Below are 20,712 nucleotides of genomic sequence, written 5' to 3'. Positions count from 1 at the left end.
GAGCAGAGTGACTGAGAAAGGGGACAGCATGAGCACCACTGCCTTCACTGACCTGGAGGCTGCAGCAGTCCGCAAGCTCTCCAGAAGCATGCCCAAGCCACGTGTCTCTCAGGCACAAGCCGTGTCTTAGTAGAGAGCTTTCTCCCATCATCGTAGGGCTCTTCCTTCAAGTTCATCTTAACAAAGATGCACTGGGAATTTAGAATGTCATTTCTCTTTTACAAAGTCATTTTCCAAAATGGAGGATTTGTAATTAAGTGATCATTAATTAAATTCACCTTCACAAACTAAAAAATGCCTCAATTCCTATTGAGGCTGAAAGGGGATCTCAATATATTGAAAAGGATTTCTCACAAATCTCAGTAAATACAGTGCAAACAAAATAGTCTGAAACTATGAAAGACAAATCAACAAGTAAACTTAGAAAAATGAATAAACAGGAAAAAAAATAAGCAAAGAAAAAAAACTTAGGGTAGGAAAGAAAAACAAAGCTAATCCCTGTAATGGAATGCCTTCCCCACAGTAAACACTCAATCAATCAATCAAATTTACAAAGCAGTTGACACTGATTCTCATGGAGATGAAACAGACCATCATAACGACTACACAAGTGCAGGTTGTAAAAACAGAAGGTCCATCCTAAAGCAATGAATAGATATGAATGTAATAAAAACACAAGCTACTGAAAAAGCTAATCAAGAAAAAGATATAATATGCAGAAATGAATGAAAGAAAAAGAGAGATTCAAGAATATACAAGTTGAAAATAATGAGAAGGAATGCAGGTCAGAGAACCACCCTGCAAATAATAGAAGTCTGAACAAATGGTCTCAAATCTATAATTAAAAGTTTAATGGAAGCAAACTATCCAGAAAAGAAGATTTTGGTCCAAATTCAAAAGATTTATAGAATCCTGAACAAAATCAACAACCACAGATTAACACTATGACAGTCTCATATTTTTGAAATATATAGAAAAGAAAAAACTCTGCATATAGAAAAGACCCAAATCTGAATTTCTTCCAATTTTGCAAAGGATACAATTAGGGCCAAGAGATGCATATAAAAGTCTCAGAGAAAGTATTTTTTTAATCTCAAATTATTTAACAAGGTGAGACTTCTTGAGAAAATGAAAAAGAAATATCTATTAGGGTTTTGATCTTAAGAAATTTATCCATTGCATACCTCAGTCCAAAATATGGCTGAAGGAACAACTTTAAATGAGACAAGTGTTTAAGTTTTAAAAATACCAAATAGGGGGGCGCCTGGGTGGCTCAGTCGTTAAGCATCTACCTTCAGCTCAGGTCATGATCCCAGGGTCTTGGGCTTGAGCCCCGCATTGGCATCGCATTGGCATCGGGCTCTCTGCTCAGCGGGAAGCCTGCTTCTCCCTCTCCCACTCTCCCTGCTTGTGTTCCCTTTCTCGCTGCCTCTCTCTCTGTCAAATAAATAAATAAAATCTTTTCTAAAAATTTAAAATAAAATAAATAAATAAATAAAAATACCAAATAGGGACACCTGGGTGGCTCAGTTGGTTGAGCATTTGCCTTTGGCTCAGGTCATGATCCCAGGATCCTGGAATCTAGCCCAGCCTTGGGCTCCCTGCTCAACGGGGAGTCTGCTTCTCTCTCCCTCTACCCCTCCCCCTGCTTGTGCTCTCTCTCACGCTCTCTCTCTCAAATAAATAAAATCTTTAAAAAAATAAATTAAAAAATAAAAATAAGACCAAATAACCAAAATCAGCAATTTCTTATTAAAAGAATAAATAAAATGTTAAATAGGGTAAAGAGCAATTGTCAAGAGTATATTATTAGTAAAAATATACCAACGTTAAGAGGCAACAGAGAAGAAGGGGAGGAGCAGTATCAGAATATGAAGATAAATTAACAAGTAATTTACAATGTCTTTAACACATAAGAAAAAGCATACCCATCAAAACAAAGTGTGGGTATTATGTGGATCCCAATTCAAAAATCCAACTTAAGCAAAAGACACCTTTGAGACAATTGAGGACATCTGAATACAACCTGGGTAACAGATGATATTAAGGAATTATTGTTCACTTTTGTTAAATGTGTTATGAGTAGCTATATATTTTTAAAGTCCTTATCAGTTAGATAAGCTTTCTGAAGTATTATTGGGTAAAATAACACAATCCAGAAATGAGGAGAGATAGATAAAACAAAACTGGCAAAATGTTGATAATATTTGAAGCTGGATGAAGAATATATAGGAGTTCATTATACAGTTCTCAGACTTTTGTGCATATTTGAAAATTAAGGGGCACCTGGATGGCTCAGTGAGTTGAGCGGCTGGCTCTTGGTTTCTGCTCAGGTGTAGGATCTAGCCCTGTCAGGTTCTGTGCTCAGCAGGGAGTCGGCTTGAAGATTCTTTCCCTCTGCCCCCCACACACACACTTGTGCGCGCACACGCGCTCACATGCTTGCTCTCTCTCTCTCTCTAAAATAAATGGGTAAATATAAAAAAGAAAAAGAAAAAGAAAATTAAAAGTTTTTCAAATGAGCATATTCAAATTAGCATATTTCAAATTAGCATGTTAGTTAGTCAAGTATCAGGCACTGCCTAGGTATTAGACACAAAGATAAAATGGCCTCAGGAAAGAAACACAGGAAAGCAAGAGTTTTTAACCTAAGGTTCACCCTGGCAAATATCCATGACGAAGTAACAGGTAGTGCTATTACTACTGTGGTTTATTGCCTATATTCATAATTGAAAGAATCATTAAATTTCAGTCTGGGATCAATGAAAATGATGATGTAACTTTTTCCTAACCAAGTTGCAGACCCTCTGAATTCTATCCATGAACCTCCAAGAGTTACATCATTCTGCAAATATTCATTAAATACCTACAAGGCAGCAGTCACTGCTAGGCACTGGGGATGCAAAGGGGGAGGAGAATACCATCTTTCAGCTACACAAATTAACCAGAACAGACAGCTCAGGGGAACAAAAGTCTAGAAACACACCTAAGTATATATATAAATTTAGCATATGATTAAAACTGGCAATTTCAAAGCAGTGGGAAAAGAATGGATTTCTTAACAAATGACATTAGGACACTGGGAAAAAATTAAGTTAGCAGAGTAGTTAAGGGCATGGGTTCTAGGGCTCAACTACCTGAACCCGAATCCTATCTCTGCCATTTTTACTAGCTGAGCAACCACACCTGTATCACAGGTCTGTTGAAAGTATTAAATAAGTCAGTACAAATGAAGCATATGCCTGGCATATAATATGCACTCAAAAAATTAGCTATTATTAGTATTATTATTTAATAACAGAATAAGTTCCAGACTGAGTAAAGATTTAAATGCAAAAAATGACATCATAAAAGAGGTACAAGAATATATAATGGATATTTATCTAATCTTGTTGAGGGAAGACCTTTCTAAGAATGACACCACAGGTAAAGAAAATTATTTAAAAGACCAATAAATTTTACTACATTAAATTATTTAAAATGCTTATATGTGGAAAACAATAAAGTTAGAAGATAAACGATAGAGGGAAGGAAGTATAATATAAATATAAATTAAATGGCATTAAGCATATGAGAAAATATTCAACCTCAGTAGCAATCAAAGAAATGCAAACTAAAACAGCAATGCAAAACCATTATAATCTTATCAGATTTGCAAATACTATTTTCCTCCTTTTCAGTTTGGCAGAGACAGCTGGAAACAGGCACTCTCACCCTAGCAGAAGTGTACACATGTTAAAGACTTTTTGGAGAGTGATTTAGCTTAGCATATCAAAAGCCCTTAAAAATGTTCATCTCTTTCATCTACCCATTTTACTTCTATAAATGTATCCTCCAAAAATAATCAGGGAAGGGAACTGCATTAAAATACAGACAAAATGTTTTTACAACAAAAAGTGGGGGGACCAAATGTAAATAACAGATTAAATAAATATTTTGTATTTTGTGAATGGATGTTTCTTTGTTTTACAGTGTTGGTATATATATTCTGGTGTATATATATATATGTAAACAACAGTCATACCTATATAGTGGGATTTGGGGTTATTTTTTTGTTTCTGTTTTCTAATTTTCCTGGAGAGAATATGAATTACTTGTGTAAAATTGGGGAGGAGGTGAATGCCCCATCCATGAGCTCTTGAAAATGATGAGTGGAGGAGAAGACATGTAAATAAGTAACTAACAATAATAATCATGTTTCCAGAGTACAGAGAAGGGCTTGATTCAGCCTGGAGCTGAGTTTTGAAGGATGAATTTGCCAGGGAATGAAGTAGAATATCAAGTACAAAAAAAATGAAAGGGAAAAAGAGCCTATTGTGTTAGTAAACGACACGCAATTTTGGCATGGCAGGAAGGGCGGCTGACTGTGAAGGATTTGAAGTAAAAGCCAGATGACAAACATTTCTGAATGTCAAATTAAATGAGTTTAGATTACCTTGTCAAAGAAGATTCAATAAAGAGCTCTTATGATTCATTTACACAAAGATCAAGAAAAGGCAAAACAAATGGAGATACAAGAATGGTCAGGGGTAGGTACGAACTTCTAGAAGGTAGGATAAGTAGGCACTGGGACATAATGTATGACATGATGACCATGGCTAACATTGCTGTATGACATACAGGAAAGTTGCTCAGAGTTCTCATCATAAGGAGATAAAATGTTTCTCTCTTTTTGCCTTTTTTTGTATTGTATCTATATGAGATGATGGATGTTAGCTGAACCTATTGTGGTAATCATTTCACAATATACGTAAATCAAAACATCATGTTGTACACCTTAATCTTATACAGTGATGTACAGCAATTATTTCTTTAAAAAACTGGAAAAAAAGAATTCTATTTTAAGTAGTTGTAAAGATTTGGAAAAAAAAAGGCAATAACAAACGGTAATAGAAGAGTGGTTGGGGGTAGGAATGCAGATACTATCTTGGAAGAGACATAAAGCAACCATCCGGAGTGCTGGAAATGTTCTTTATCTTGATCTGAGTGGGGGTTACATGGGTCAATACAAATGTTGAAATCCAGTAAGCTATATGATTAATATTTGTGCACTTTATGTTATTCTTCATAAAAAAGGAAAGAGTTTTTAGCAAGAAACTATGATAATAAAACCATTTTAGAACGATCACTCTGAAGAACAGGCTGGGAGACTGACAAGAACATCCAGGGGCAGTCCTTCTGAGACACTGAGGATGCATTCCAGGAAAAAGATGGTCAAATTTCTAACTGGGTTGGAGGCAAGACAGTGAGGAGGACTTTTGGGAAATGGAAATGACAAGACTTTGAGTACGATTACTGAAGAAAGAGGAGAAATCAGAGATGACTCTGATATCCTTAAAGGAGCTCATGAATACAGGAGAAGAAAGAGCAGCTTTACAGAGGTAAGTACTGAACAGGGAAAATTTGAGATGCCTGTGGATCATCCAGCTGTCCAGTAGCAATGATTATACACACTAACTACATGCTAGGTCATCTAAGTACTTTACATGTATTAATTCATTTATCCTCACAAAGACCGTAGGAGGTAGGCACTATTACTAGCCCTTTTACAGATGAAGAAACTGAAGCATAGAGAGGTTAAGTGACTTGTCCAGGATCACATCTGATAAGTGGTAGAAAAAGGATTTGAACCCAGGACATCTGGCTCAAGGACTCATGCTGTCAGGGTAACCACTGAGATACAAGTGATGTACCTCTGCCATAAAGGAAAGAGTTGAAGCCCTGGAGATAGCTGAGATCACACAGGAAGAGCGTATACAAAATCAGGAATAAAAAAACATGCTTCTCAGTGCTGTTGCAAGGGTTAAATGAGATGACATCTACAAACAAACCCCTTAGCAATACACAAGTAACAGAGTCAGCACTCAATTGAAGGAACCTATTAAGGATAATTCTTCAACAAAATAGTATCATACTAAAGAGCCTAGGTGAGATTAAAAGAAGTTTAAAGGACATAACAACCGGATACAGTGTGTACTTACAGGTTCGATGTTGGTATGGAAAAAATGATAAAGATACTTAAGGGTCAATAGGGGAAATCTGAAATATGGTCTGGGCATTAGTTAAAATTAAAATGTCCTGACCTGGAAAAGTGGAGAAAATTGAAAATAAGATAGAATGAAAAATAGTATGTATGATCTTGCTTTATTCTAAAAACAGAATACAAATATGTACATATATATGCCCAGAGAAAGACTGATTAGAGGGTGCACTAAGATATTAACAGTGGTGATTCTCTAGGTGATAGGGAGTGAATCTTTTAATTTTTTATAAGGTACTACAATGCACATATTATATTTTTAAAAGAATCAATTTAAAGTTGAAGAGAAAGATTATTTTATATTTTGTAACTTTCCATTAAGAGCTCAGACACGAATAAGTAAAGCAAATCTCAAACAAACAGTGGACAAGCTGGCTCCAGATGCCAAGCAAAGAAGGGGAACACAACCTCACTCCAGTTGGCAATGCAAAGGCTCAACCTAACACTCTTCTGTATCCATCTTCTTTTGCCTCTCTTTTGTTGAGCAGCTGCTTTTCCAAATGTTGAGAAAATTTAGCACGATTGCCTCCCTCTCATTTGTGTCATTCACTGTAAGCAAACAAAACAACAGCCCCTCCTGGCATCCCCACAGAGAGCCAATGAAGCAGGCAGAAGTGAAGAGCCTGAGAAATACTGAATACTGCATACCCTGTGTCCACTCCGTAGGCAAAGCAACTTTCAGAGGAAGGAGGAAAGTTCTCATGGAGAAGCCTTTTCTTTGGGATTACACAGACAGAAGAGATTCTCCTGGAAACATTTCAAACTTTATTAAAGGTTTCATCAGAGAAGTGCTGCCCTTAATGGAACTTTGCAAATTTAATGGCAAAGAAGTAATTTTCATTTCTCTTAAATTTAAAGATAGGGTTAGGGAACAGAGGCAAGGCAGACAGGGGAGAACCCAGGATGGGCAGAACAAGTGAAGAGGGATGCACCACTGCTGAAACACTCTCCTCGTGGCTAGGAATCCCAGGAAACTGCACAGCTACCAGATCTACCTGGTAAATTCCAGCGGACCAGTTGAGGACCCTCACCCATCCTCGTTCATCTTCAAAACTGCCTCAGCATTCAGCATATTGCCTCTTACATAGTAAACAGTCAACAAATGAATGCAAGCATAAGTGAACAGTCTGAACTGAGGGTTTATGGACTGAGCTATATAACTTTGGGGGCTAAAATAACTTAACATGAAATAGAACCAAATGTTAATATCAATATCAATAACACTTGACGCAATATGATCAAAAGATTAAAACCCCAATACTTAGCACATTATGAGGTGTTTAACAGGTCCTGCTCAATAAGTATTTGTTGGATGTTAATGCTCTAGGATTTTTTGCAACCCAAACTCTCAGATCCAATATGAGATATTATTTAAAGGTCTGTGTTCTCACTTGCACACTGACTTTTACAGTTTTTCCTTAGAGATGGAAAAAGATTCCTGAGGATGGAAAAAACTTTTAAAGTATCATACCCTGTGCCAATATGCTGGCCTGGTAAGGGTTGTATCAATCTATTCTCATCAGTTCCAGTTGAAAACTTATGTGGACTGCATGGGGCGCCTGGTGGCAGTTGGTTGAATGACCAACTTTTGGTTTCAGCTCAGGTCATGATCTCAGGGTTGTGGGATCAAACCCCACTTTGGCTCTGAGCTCAGTGCATAGTCTGCTTAGGATGCGCTCTCTCTCTCTGTCCCCCCAAATAAATAAATAAATCTTAAAAAAAAAATAAACTTATGTGGACTACATGAATGGGCCAGGGTTTCAACACAACCCATCCACCCAAAACATTGTGGGCCCAGGAGACTGGTCTTACTTCTGCTGAATGTCCTTAAAAAAAAAAAAAAAAAAATCCAGTGCCAGGCTGAGGTCCCTGGATTCCTAACTCTCCAGCCACGTTCACGATGCAGCAGCTCTGACAGAGAGGTCCACATCCTCTCTTGGAAGCTGCTCCCATTCATTGTCCATCTGCAACTTCTGCCCTTCCCCATACCCACCACCACGAGCTTCACACCTAGTATAGTGTTATCTTCTATCCCTATTTTCCTAACCTGACCCAGGTTTCTTAAGAGGGATTGCCATTTAGATACTAAAATTTCATTTAGAACATATACAAAATTGAATAAAGTAAAATACTGGTTCTTATTCCCAAACTCTCTTAGAAATCTGGGTACACACATCTTGTCAGAAAATTATATATCATCTTCAAAAACACACAATTTCCAACAACAAAAACAAAACCGACTGAAATGTTACTAGGCCCCAAACTATACTAATACCTGGATTGTTATAAGGGCCTTCTAACTCCTCCAAGACTCCAAAGTATTCTTCAATTCTAATCCATTTTCTGTACTACATTATTGGTCACCTTCACTGGAAAGAAAATACAGAACAATATTTAAAGTATTTTCACATGCCTCCCTGTCATTCCAAATTTAAAGTCTCCAAGATAATTCTCAAGATCTCCAGGATCTGGGGCTCCTGGCTGGCTCAGTCGGTAGAGCATGCAACACTTGATCTCCGGGTTGTGATTTCAAGCCCCACATTGAGAATAGAGATTACTTAAGGGGAAAAAAAAAAAAAAAGAATCCTCCAGGATCTGGTCTTATCCAGCTTCTACAGCCTACTATATCTCCCATGGATCTCTTTCATAAACTTGCTGATTAAATTAGGATGACCTAATTTCCATCCCACACAGCCAACATTTTTTCTGCCTCTGGGCCTTTGCTCTCAATATTCCTAGTCACTTCCTACCCCCAAAGCTCCTCCTTGATTCTGAAGGCAGCACTATATGGAGGAAAGAGAACTAACCTAGGAATCAAAATACCTGAATTCCAGGTATGGTTCTAATAAAACCATGTGTGCCTTTGGACAAGTCCTATGCTTCTCTGGGTTTGGTTTCCCCATTTATAAGCAAGAAGACTGAACTAGATCATCCTAATAGTCCTTCCTGCTTTAAAAGACAACAACGGGACATCTGATCTTGGGATCCTGGGATCAGGTTCTGCACTCATCAAGGACTCATCTTGAAGATTCTCCCCCTCTGCCCCTTCCCCCAATCACTTGTGCACTCTCTCAAATAAATAAATCTTTAAAAAAAATAAACAACAATAACAAACCCACCTCTACCATTCCTATACACCCAACCAAATTCAATCTTGCCTTCAAGGCCTCCACAAATTTTCTCTCAGCACTCCAGTCCACACTATTTTCTCCCTTCTTTGAACTCCTGTCAGAAATCCAAAATAAATCAAACAGTGCATTCGTTCAACTCAGATTTTCTTTCCTTTTTTTTTAAGATTTTATTTATTTGAGAGAGACAGAGAGAGAGAGAGAACATGAACAGAGAGAGGGAGAAGCAGACTCCCTGCTGGGCAGGGAGCCCAAAACGGGGCTCGATCCCAGGACCCTGAGATCACGACCCGAGCCGAAGGCAGACACTTAACCGACTGAGCTACCCAGGTGCCCCTCAACTCATTTTCTAAGCATTTTCTTGGCCAGATATTATGGCAAAGCCCTGGTAATAAATGTAAAACCAAGTAAGACCCAGACCTGTATGTATCACCCATATATCCCTTTCCCCTCAGCTATTTTTATCCAAGTGAAGTCATGTTAAACATGAACATCAAATGCAAATGACACCACTTACTCATTTAACAAATATTTAAAGAAAACTTTCCATGTACTGTTCTAAAAAGTAAAGATACCAGTAAACAGATGAACCAACTCCCTCATCTCATGGAGTTTATTTATTTGTGAAAGCAAACAGGAAAAACACACAAATACGTGGTATAATTTTAGGAAGAAAAACAAAGGAAGGATTAAAGATTCACTAAGAGCGGTTTACATAGGATGGTCAGGGAAAGCCTCAGGGAAAGCATTTGAGCTGACACCTGAATGAAGGAGGGTACAAACTAGCTATTCAAGAAGAGTATCCCAGGTACAGGACAAAGGCTCTGTGACAGAAGAGATGGGGAGGACGGTGGACAGCAGGTGGGAGGACTACAGGCTACAGCACTTAAGGACTTGGCAATTGGACTCTAAGTGTGATGGGTGGGATTCCATATGAGGGCTGAAGTAGGAGAAAGACATAATACTTTGGTTGCTATGTAGAGAAGACACTGTAAAGGGATAGGAGTAGAGGAGTGAAGACCAGTTAGAGGCTATACAGAACCAATTAAGGGCTTGGCATTCAGTCTCTGTCTAGATTCACATCCTGGCTCTTCATCTTTTGCGCTATGTGTTCTCAAGAAAGCTCATTTCTCTGTATGCTCACTTATGGATATGTCATATAAATTTCAAAACAAAAATTAATATAATGCACTATGCTTTTTCTTAAAGAAAAAAAAATCTTCTTCAAGGAATGATGTAGGTTATAAATTATTCTCAGTACCACTCCATAATCCAACCATCAGCCCCATCTTAGCAGAGACAGTCACAAGGGCCAAAGCAGTTACACCACATGCCATGCCATTTTCCCTTCTGACTTTGTATATAAACTTTTCTGTCCCCTCTTTCCTGGAAATTTGTCTGGGCGTAAAGCCTCTCATACCTGGCAACATGTCACACTCAGTGCCCCTACCCCCAGTCCCCATAGCCCTAAATATGTCCAGACACTAAAGCCAGAATATTCCTTAAAAAAAAAAAAAAAATAGCATCACAATTTAGGAGAAAAAGAGGGAAAGAAAATGGAAATAATCCAAATACATATCCACAGAATCATCTAGGAGGGTTCTTCTCATCAATGTACAGGAATCACAGCGCCTTCAGCTAGTTACAGTGAGTGTTCATAAAATGACCTCAAGTGATAAGCATTTCTAACGGAACAAAGGTCTAAGTCAATGAGGGAAAAAAAGAATCCTAACTTTTTCATTTCTTTACTCAATTTCCACAGTACTATATGCCCTTCAGTTTTCTTCCTTGTCCCATCCACCCATCTCCCCACACCCACGGCCCTGGTGACCTATCAGGTCCAACCCTTTATATAAATATATTATTTTTAAGCAATCTCTACACACAACGTGGGGCTCAAACTCACAACCCTGAGATTAAGAGTCTAATGCTCTACCAACTGAGCCAGCCACATACCTTTTGATGTGGCTTCAACCAAGTCTGAGCCTCTTATCCTGAGATCTACCCTGGCCCTCAGGGACCAGTAACAGTGACAAATACATGGGAACTAGTAAGTAGGCAACTTGAATGTGGGCAGGGCTGGGCAGATGATACTGCTCCCAAATTGGCTTTCTTGCTCATATCTAAACCAGGAATAAACCAAAGCTGATAAATGTTATTTTACCAATACCTCTCAGCAAAGCAATTTCAAATTAATTCTGACCACTGAGGTACTCGTGGGGATTTTAAAAATGGTTTGAAATAAGATACAAAGTGGCCTTTGCCCATCTCCCATAACTCTACTATCACTTTCTGTATAAACATTTTGGTCCTAATACTATTCTAATTCAAGACAATGTCAATTTCAAGACCTGTCAAAATACAAATGTGGGGGAAAAGGAGCAAACAAAACCTTCACAACTGATATTTCTGATTAATTTGACATTAAGGACACAAATGAACCCTCTGATCTTAAAACCCATTTTTCCATGCTCTCCCTAGCCCTATACAGTATTAAATATTCATTTGTAAGCTGGGTTTTCTTCATCTCTAGGTCTCTGTGTACAGATTCTGGAGTCCACTGAGAAACAAAAGCTTTGACATCCCTCCCGTACCAGTACAACATTTTAAGAGAACTTCCATCCCTCTTGGGTCCCAGTGTTAGAATCACTCTGGTTTGTGTAGAAGCCCTTTGGGTCTAAGCACCTAGAATCCATCCATGGCCAAACCACACCTTCAGGAAAACCTTCTCCAGGTAGTCCTTACTACCAACTACCCGGTACTTCCGAATGCAGGGGATATTATGCTAAGTGGAGTTCCTGGCAACAGAAAATGTAATCTAACACAACTGACAGCGAAATAAGTAACTGGGCCCTGTTCACTCACTAAAAAATATACCCCCATGTTCAGCCTCCTTGTCAAGGATCATCGCAGCACCTAAACCAGAGGGCAGAGTGATGTACAAATGGCCACTTCTCAACAGCAGCATTCCAATCAGGAGGTATCCAACACCCACATCCGAAAATAATTTCCCATCTACTTTCTTAACTTTACCCACTCACTGATTCTTCAAACACCTAATATGAAGCATGTTCACTGAAAAAAAAAGTAGTGAGAGAACAGACACTTGAAAGCACTAGCCCAGTGCTTTTTCCACAGTGGATATTCAACAAATGTTGAACACAAGAAAGAGTGTATGAATGACAGTAATACAGACAAGTGTCTGACAAAACATTCCAAGACATTGACTCCCTTTTGAAAGGCACTTTCTGCTCCACTCCAATTAGCCTTTAGGATAAGGAAGAATAGGGAGAAGTGGGGGAAATCCACAAATATCTAGATTCAAACTTGTCCTTCGCTCAATTAACATCCAAGATCCCAACTTTACACCAAAGAAAGACAAAAAGCCACCAACATTTATACCTGTACACTTAAAGTTAGTTTCCAGAACACTGACAATCAGGGTTCTCAGCATATTCTAAGCACTATGGCCCTTTATCACAAGAGTCCACTAAAAAAGTTTTTATTGCTTATGCTATTAACAAAGGGTTAGTAGATTCATTCTATCATATTTGCTTGGGGATCCTAAATTCTGGTATAAACAAATGATTCCCACACTTCTAGAAAGGCCGTGATTGGGTTAATCTGTTACTTTTAGTGTAGTCTTACAAAGGCTGGATTCTTTTTAAGCTCTTAAAGGACTTAGGCAAAATTCTTTTGATAATTTTTTTAGAAGATCATTTCCAGAGTTTATAGACATTACACAATGATTCACGCTGATGGGGGGGGGAAGCACTTTTATTTCCAAAAGGCTCTCTTCACCGAAAGCTATAATTGCTATCATATCTGATACTGACTTCCTGCATAAAACAAAAAACAAAGCAACAAGTATAATCATAGGTCTAAAAAGAGAGATGTGTAAAGAAAAATACAAAGTGCTCAGCTTGGTTAGCCAGACAAAGGGAAAGAAAGGATGAGTCCAGAGGGGCAATCTGCACATTTGGTAGCTGCCACTGGAGTCCTTGAAAGACAACTTGTTCATTCTGTGAACATCTGTGTGTTGAAGAGGGATGGGAAAACAGTGAAAGTAAGAAACACTAAAAGAAAACTCAGGCTAACTACAAGGAGATAATCTGTAATCATCAGTCTGGAAAGCTCAGAAAATGTTTCCTAGAGAGGTTATGAAATCTCTTGAGAGACAGTAAATCACTTGAGAGAGATTTAAGGATATTTGGAGGCAGAGTGAGTTAAAATGGTCAAATGGTTCTACCACACTAGGAGATCATATCTGAGTACCAAAAGGATATTCCAGTCACATTTTTCTAAGCATTCAGCTACCTTAGAAAATCTATATCACTCCTTTAATAAATGATAAAAATAACAAATGCTTACCACATATAAAAACATTATGAGTACGCAATGAACCAAAAATGCAAATAAACATCTCTGACATTTAAATAAGAGCAATGCCAAAGTCACTATTTGAGACCCCAATTCTCAAAACTAACCTCAAGAGCATTCTCACAAAAACTCCTACCAAAAGATCACTGGTCAACTAATAAGGAAATTAGCCATTCTCTAGAGGAAATCCTAGCTGATTTTCCTTTCTGATCTATAACCACAGGCTACAGATAAAACAAAATGGCTTTCAGGTGACACAAGATTACAAATTAGGAGAAGGAACCAAGGGACTATCAGGGCATGAACTCTGGCTGGACCTGGGGATTACCCTCCTCTAGAAGAACTAGAATAACTGAGCTAAGAGATCCCCCTGACATCAAACTCCAGACACTTCCAAATAAAAGTGGCAAAGCTGGAACTTTAACCCATATCTTTGGAGTCTAAATCCCCTACACTGAGAGGTCACATTCTTCTTTTTTTTTTTAAAGATTTTATTTATTTGACAGAGAGAGAGAGAGACAGCGAGAGCAGGAACACAAGCAAGGGGAGTGGGAGAGGGAGAAGCAGGCTTCCCGGCGAGCAGGGAGCCCGATGCGGGGCTTGATCCCAGGACCCTGGGATCATGACCCGAGCAGAAGGCAGACGCTTAACGACTGAGCCACCCAGGTGCCCTGAGAGGTCACATTCTTCTAAGATACAAAACCCAAACTGGGTCACGTCCTCACACGATTAGAGCTGCTGGTGAGAATTTTACCTATCAAAGCCCCATTCAATGGGGCAAGCTCTCCAGTTAGAGACTCTTTAAGGTAAAAATGGGTACAGAGAACTAAGATCATATTTTGGGTTTACATTTTGTAGGTTACAAAAAACTATGGTTGACTCTAGCATTAATTAAAATAAAAATTCTCTAGTTGACAAACTTGATTTTTCTGCGTTTTTTGCAGAACCCCCTTCCCCACTACCTCATATTCCTTGCCTAAAAACCAAGTCTTCAGAGCACTGACAAGTTCAGAGGAAAAGGCCTAGAGGTTGCATAAGGAAGAACCAGACATCTAGATTGTATTCAAAGTGGGAGACAATTCTAATAAAATGGCTCCACCCACTACTGCCCTTCCTGAGCCCATTATCTGCAGAGAATCAAAGGGTCTGGCTATAAACTTGGGTATTCAAAGGCCCTGTAAGCTCCCTAGCTGTGTATATGAACAACACAATTAACTGGTAAGAAATGCAGAGGGGTAGGAAGAGCTCTGCACATCTCTAAATCCTGGCTTTCCCATTCCTTCGAAATTCCACACAGTAACTCTCCAGAGGCCTCTATTGCTCCTCCATAACAAAAAGTGAAATAAATGTGCATTTTCTCTTAACTGGTCTTATTAAGAAAGGTAATCTCAATTCATTTTTATCTTGGCAGTACCAAATTTTAAAATTCAGCATTTTTAAGAAACAAGGGAATATTGGGGGATAAGGACACCTCAACTTAAATGAGATCTTTAGGGCAGAGGCCCTGGTTTGGGAGCTCAACTTCGCCACCTAGTAAAGGCTCTTAAACAAATGACAACATTGATCTCTGTCCCAGGGTAGTCGTAAAAGAAAGAAAAACTTTCACCAAAGCATTGCAACCCACATGGGGAGTATAAAGGATAAACCGCCAGCCGTGCTGTTCCACATACACGTTCCAGTTCAATGTTTGCCTGGGCAGATCCAGCTCTCTTCTAGATCCCCAGCAGCCCTGTGGTCAGTGCAATGAGTTCTTACCCTGGGAATCAAGCTATTGGAGGCTATGGTTAAATGGGGCAGGAATTTAAACACCCAGGTATCTTTGCTACCTTCACGTTTTTTAACCTCCTGAATTAAGAACTACATCTTGCACCTTACCTGTGATAAGCATACCACATTGCTGTACCCTGATGTCACATTAATCTTAAAAACACTGCTTTGCCCATCACTCCTTTTCTCAAAAATCTTTAAAAGCCCGAGAATGTGTATAGGATAAAGTTCCAGCTCCTGAGCCAGAATTCAAGCTGACCAGTCCGCTTCAACTGAACGTCCCCCTACCCATTATTGAAGGCAGCTGTGGAAGCACAAGCTTTAGAGGAAGACAACCAGGAGTTAGAATTCCAGCTGTACCACTCACTGCTTGTGTGATTTTGGGCAGGTTACTCATCTTTTGGATCTCCTCTCTTTACAACAAGAATCCCCTCTCTCTGAGACAAGAATAACAATACCTACTTCGTATGACTAGAGGATGAAAGAGAGAGCATGGCATGTGGCACAGAGTAAGACGCTCAGAAAGTATTACTTTTCTTGCCAGCTCCAATCCAAATAAATTATCTACTCTCTCTCTTCTTGGAAACTCTCCCCAGCAACTCTCCACCAGTTTTAGAGCCACACTCTGCTTTAAGGCCCAGCTGAAATCCCTTCTCTTCTAGGAAGCCACCCTGGCTCATAATCCTTTTCTCCTCTGAGCTTCTATAATTAATTCTTATATTCTAAGCCAACAGATCGAAGATTTTTATTCTTCTCTTATGTGTCACTCCTCTTTCTCCAATGAGCCCACAAACCCAAGAGCAAAGTTTTTACTAATTTTCAACCAATCACTAATTGATCCATAAAAAATACTTTGAAGAGAATACCACTTCCCATATACACTTGAACAAATCTCCCCCATATCTTGCGGAGTTTTTTTCCAAGGGTGAGAGTTACCGGATAAATGAAAAGGAAGCTTATATCTACGTAGTCACAGGGGAACACTCAGACAAGCCAGCAGAGTCCAGGAAGCCTTTACTTCACTCCCTGCATTCAACAGACTCCTCCTGAGCTCTTGCTTTGTGCAGTCCTTAATTCAGCACTAGAGACAGACTGTGAGCAATTTGGTCTCTCTACCTTTGATCAGCTTTCTGGAACCTAAACTATTTCTGATTCTTTAGAAACCCCTGTTTCTGAAAATTTTCATCGGTGAAGGGATTCACCTTCTGAAAATATTACTTGGAGGAAAAATAAATAAATAACACAGTCACTTGGGTTTTAATTTTGTGGCCCTATCCCAAGATGGCCAGTCCAAGTGTGTGGATGCAAGAGATAACTCAACACTGTCCTAGAGATGAGATAATGACCTCTTTCCCATTCCCAAGACCCTGATGTCTAAACAACAGAAACACCTGCATAGGGATAAAATCAAGAACTAGACTAGGCAGCATTAAGGCAAATTCTCTCACTTAGTGAAGAAATGAAGAAGTTGTTTTATTCATATTCAAGTAACTGTAAACGACATTCATATAAAAGATCCCAGAAAAATAATCTCTGTAGAAAACACTTGAAAATGTTCAGTCTCTTGAATTCTACTAAATTACTAAATTCTTGGATAAGGTAGCACAAACACTGGCTAAAGTGTATTCCATTAGTCTTGAGTCACTTAAAAAATACATCTTTAATACTTAGTGCACTTTAGGAGAAGGGCAAAAAAGGAAAGCTAATCATTCATCAATAGTCGCAGTTTAATTTGTTGAAGTGATAGAGTGCAAAGTTAATTTTCCTTTGTTTGAGTTCCGTGTGTGTGTGTGTGTGTGTGTGTGTGTGTGTGTGTCCCTCAAGGAGCCTGCATACAAGCTACCACAGCTCCAGGTAAGGGCTCGACAGCCACAGCAGTGCAGCCTGGGCGAGTCCAGGGGACGGGGCGGCGTGCCGAGCCCACTCCCAGGCCCGCCGGGACTGCCAGCAGTCTCCTCTGCGCACCGCAGCTCCGCACTTCCCCAGACCCTGGTCTCGCGGCTCCCCACCCCCAACTGCGTGGCCCCAGCCCCGCCGGAAAGCAGAGCCTGCCCCGACCGACCGCCCGGAGGGCAGTCCCCACCAGCCCCGCGGAGCTGCCCCTCCGCCCTGCTCCTCTGAGCCTGCAGAGGCCCCCCGAGTGTGGGCGCCCGGCGCGAATACTCACGGAGCTGGAACTCGGCCGGGGCTAGGAGCGGTGAATAGCGGGGAAAGGACTAGGACTGCAGCGGCGGGCAGGGCGCGGCAGAGCGGAACCGGCGCCCCTCCTGGAATAAGGGCACGGGCAACCCTCCCTTCCTCCAACCCCCCCCCCACACACACACACACACACAGACCGGCTGGGAAAGCCGGGGCGGCGGCTGGACGCACTTACCTCTGAGCTCCCCAGCCAGCCTGGTCGCTCGCAATGATGAGGGCTTGTCTGGAGCCGTGCAGCCCGGAGGAGGAGCCGCTCCGGGAGAGAGGGCGGTGGTCGGGCAGGCATCCGCGCCCGGGGCTGTGGCCCGGCTGGAGGGAGAGAGATGGGAGGGAGCACGGATTTGAGTGGAGGGGGGCGTGGAGGAGGTGTGCCTCCACCCGAGATGGAGAGGGTGGGCTACTGGAACCCGGTGGAGGGGTGTGCTCCGAGGCACTGGAGGGAACAAGAAAACCGCGCTAGGAGTACGGAGTTAGGGGGTAGGGGGAACCGGGGCTGGGAAAATGGGGGTGGGAGGCAGGATGAGGAGTTGGCCCTCAAACTGGTCAGCCCTCACCTCGGCACCAACCGAACAAGAATTGTCTGGATCTGTAGCAAAGCACAAGGGGGTCTGAAACTTTATGTCATTTTCTCATACACACGTGACCCCCCTGCAGTCCAGATGGTTTCAATCACTGGAGGAAAAAAGCGGCTCTGCTGGTATGCATGAAAAGCCGGAGTTGGGAGAGTCTGGGAAAAGCTGCCTGTACAGTTTGCCTGCCTTCAAACAAACCGATGAGCTCTTTCCGTTCTCCCAGGCCTTGGCCTGGGGGAGCCCTGCAAAACCCAAAAAGACATGACAAGAAGCTACATTTGGAACTGCAGCAGTGGCCGAGAAACTCTGAAAGCACTAGGGCTCCAAGGAGTCTGATCTGAACCTAAAGTTCAGAGGGCATTCAGAGATTTTAAGTACTCCATTGAGCTTGCAAAACCCAAAACTAGAATAGGGTGTCATTAAATAAGCAATGGAATACTAGCAGTGAGAATCTGTGATTTATTAGTGGAATTCTGAAAGACATTGTTAACTCAGTGTGACAATCCACTTGGAAAAGAAAAACGAAAACCACTTAAAATCCAAAGCCGTACATACTTGGTGGGATGTTAGGAAGTCATGTAACCCAATTTCTCATCCCATAAATCACTATAAATAGACCTTGATATTGTAATGCATAAAATTGACTTTTACAAACCTAGTTACAATTTGAAGGAGCAAATGTGCATGAATGAACATAAACACACCATAAGGCCGAGCCATGTTTCAAAGCCCAAGCCAATTCAATTGTCATATATCCTAAAGAGGGACTTACTAAGCTGCAGGACAAGCATCAAAAATAATGGTGATTTTAAGATATATCCTGGAAATAACTGAATTTGCTCATGATAGAATAGAAATAATGGCAAGAAACAAACTGATAAAGTCTATTGTTCCTTTGCTCAAAAAAGATAATAACATAAATTACTAGTACTAACCCTTCATCTTAGTAATAGTGGTGCCAGAAGATACGTTTGGCCTTTCTAGCAGAAGGTCTTATAGACAGTGTGACACAGCTGTCTGTGAGTGAAAAATAATCAGTACTTGGTAAAGTGAATTGGTTCTCCATTAGGAAAACCCAAGACTTTTGTTGTTGAGGCACACTGGAAAATACAGGTGAAAACCTGAAACAGGGTAAATCAGAACAAGGTCTACTCCAAATTCAAAATCTAGCAGCAAGTTTCTCCTCTAATTCAGTGAAACACTTGAGCCCTTCAGGAGACCAACATATATGGATGGACTTAGCCTTCTCCAATCTTCAGTCTCCAGTTAGGGTGGTTCTGTCCTCCACAAGCAACAAGAGAACTCATGCAGAAGAATCCTTAGGGAACACAAGCCACAGAATTTAATAATGTTCCAGGCAAATTCCACCTGCAGCTCCCTAAGCTCTGGAAGGAGGTTCTTAAGTTTCCCACTCGCAAAACTATTAAAATTTCTATCAAAATCCTGTTTTTCTAGTGACATCTGTAAAGAAAGCCAACTCAAAAGAAAGCATGGAGGTTTCTAGTGAGTGACATCTGTAAAGAAAGCCAACTCAAAAGAAAGCATGGAGGTTTTCTTCAGGCAGAGCCAGGACAGTAACAAGTTTTCATTCACCTCTAGCAGCCACTGCCTCTTATGCGCCCTAACGCAATGTAGGAGGGCAATAACAAGATGCAGTCACCCCTTTTCTTGGCCAGTGCTATTGCAAATTATGCATAGAACTTTTTTACTCCTTAAGAAAAACCTTAAGTAGATTTGCTCTTTCAGAAAGCAAATTAACATCCCTTAAATTTTCTAAATACAGGGCGCCTGGGTGGCTCAGTCGTTAAGTGTCTGCCTTCAGCTCAGGTCACGATCCCAGCGTCCTGGAATCGAGCCCCGCATCGGGCTCCCTGCTCAGTGGGGAATCTGCTTCTCCCTCTGCCCTTCACCCTGCTTGTGCGCTCTCTCACTCTCTCTCAAATAAATAAATAAAATCTTTTTTTTTAAGATTCTACTTATTTATTTGACAGAGAAAGAGAGAGCACAAGTAGGCAGAGCGGCAGGGAGAATGGCAGGCAGAGAGAAAGGGAGAAGCAGGCTCTCCGTCCGCCGAGCAGGGAGCCCGACATGGGGCTCAATCCCAGGACCCTGAGATCACGACCCAAGCCGAAGGCAGCCGCTTAACTGGCTGAGCTACCCAGGCACCCCTAAAATCTTTAAAAAATAATAAAATAAAAAACAAAAAAGTTTTCTAAATACAGCCTAAATATTGTCTTAAGTCTAACTCCACTGATGTCAGTATAAGTCAGTTAATACTGGCCAAAATTTTATTAGAAACACTGACATCTGAAATGTTTTTAATGCTGTTTTTAATGGTGCTAATTAAGTAATTTGCATTCATCTAATGTCCACATCACTTGACCAAGCTAAGGGAGACGTAAGCTCTGTGAGGCCTGGGACCAGGTCTGTCTTGCTAATAATTACACCATATGTGCTTAGCACAGTGTCCAGCATGAAATAGGTACACAATAATACATAAAGGCTGTTTGAGTAAATGAAAAGTAAATAAAACCACTCCCCATAGGGTTACAATCCTGTGGAGGCATGTGACTTGTAAACAACAGAATGAAATAACAGCTTTAGGAAGGATACTAGCAACAGAAAA

General features: G+C 40.5%; 1 protein-coding gene across 1 annotated transcript in view; it reads right to left on the bottom strand.

Annotated features, from left to right (window-relative positions):
* Window positions 1-17,726, bottom strand: part of DENND2B (DENN domain containing 2B) — a 146,626-nt gene extending 128,900 nt beyond the window's left edge. The window contains exon 1 of the mRNA XM_032427015.1: window positions 17,690-17,726. The gene's annotated coding sequence lies outside the window, so the exon portion shown is untranslated. The remainder of the gene's footprint in view (window positions 1-17,689) is intronic.
* Between the last annotated feature and the right edge of the window lie 2,986 nt (window positions 17,727-20,712).

Source organism: Phoca vitulina, unplaced genomic scaffold, assembly GCF_004348235.1.
Source record: "Phoca vitulina isolate PV1807 unplaced genomic scaffold, GSC_HSeal_1.0 scaffold36, whole genome shotgun sequence".
NCBI classification, from domain to species: Eukaryota; Metazoa; Chordata; class Mammalia; order Carnivora; family Phocidae; genus Phoca; species Phoca vitulina.
This window is presented reverse-complemented; position numbering and strand designations above follow the sequence as displayed.